The 1,020-nt window shown below is 40.0% G+C and overlaps 1 non-coding gene across 1 annotated transcript; it reads right to left on the bottom strand.

The window, feature by feature from the left end:
- Positions 1 to 442: 442 nt before the first annotated feature.
- On the bottom strand, positions 443 to 605 carry LOC115030997. Its single transcript, XR_003836589.1, has one exon. It is a non-coding gene; the product is annotated as a U1 spliceosomal RNA (small nuclear RNA).
- Between the last annotated feature and the right edge of the window lie 415 nt (positions 606 to 1,020).

Genomic DNA, 1,020 nt, shown 5'->3' with positions numbered 1-1,020 from the left:
GTAGGGGAGTGGGGACATCCTCATGGAGATGGGGGGGGGAGGAGGTATGGGATGTGGAACAGTCAGAGGGTGGACCAGGACGGGGATAAAATCTGGAATGTAAAAAAAAAAAAATTAAATAAGATTAAGAAAAAAAAAGATGAGATGTGTTTAAAACTCTGCTCAGGAGTTCTCTACTGTGTAAGTTTTCCTAAAACTTGTAGTTAATATTCATTTTTTTAATGTTCCAGTGTTTCTATGCATGAAGAGAATCAGAAGGAAGAAGAAAGGATAAGAACTAAGAAGAGGCGAAGAAAGAGAATGAGGAAGAGGTGGAGATGGAGAAAATCCAGCCAATGCTAGAAGAGATGTTACCATGGCTTGTCCACAGCAAGTTCAAATAGGTGACTTTTTTTTCTGTCTTTTAGGCTAAGCAATGAGTTTTTTGTTTTGTTTTGCATGGGGGGGGGGATCTTAGACATGGTCCCCTACTGCCATAATTTATGCAGCTAGTTTTTTTACATTTGGGGAATCACTGGAGTCAACACATCCATAATGTGATGGACAAACCTTGCCCTGGGAAAACCACCTTTGTGAGCATGGTGTTTCCCCTGAAAGGTGAGTTTTGTGCAAGGATATGTTCAGAATTTCCTTGTCTAATCAAGATAATAGATGAGCATTACTAGCAATGGGCACGCTGATAGTATAAGGGAAACTCTACTTGAATTCTAGAATTCATGGTCTTCTGAGCAGATGAGGTGGTGGCCCTGCAGTGAGCTTGCTTTACATAGCTGGCTGGACCCTGCCTCTTCTGATTTCTTTTTTCTTTTCCAAATGTAACATTCAGACTAAGGTATAGGTCAGATCTTGTAGAGCTTTTTAAAAGTCATGTGAATTGGTTCTGCACTCTTGAGACTCTATATCCTCAGTGTTGGAGTAGTAGGCATAAACTCTGGCATCCATTCTTCCAGCCACTGCCAAAGCTCTCATTAAGAAAAAGAAGTCTGCTTTAGAAAGTATGTTTTTCTCAATATATTTTTA

This window comes from Mus caroli, chromosome 4 (assembly GCF_900094665.2).
Source record: "Mus caroli chromosome 4, CAROLI_EIJ_v1.1, whole genome shotgun sequence".
NCBI classification, from domain to species: Eukaryota; Metazoa; Chordata; class Mammalia; order Rodentia; family Muridae; genus Mus; species Mus caroli.
The sequence above is the reverse complement of the archived record's forward strand: the minus strand, read 5'-3'. Positions and strand labels throughout refer to the sequence as shown.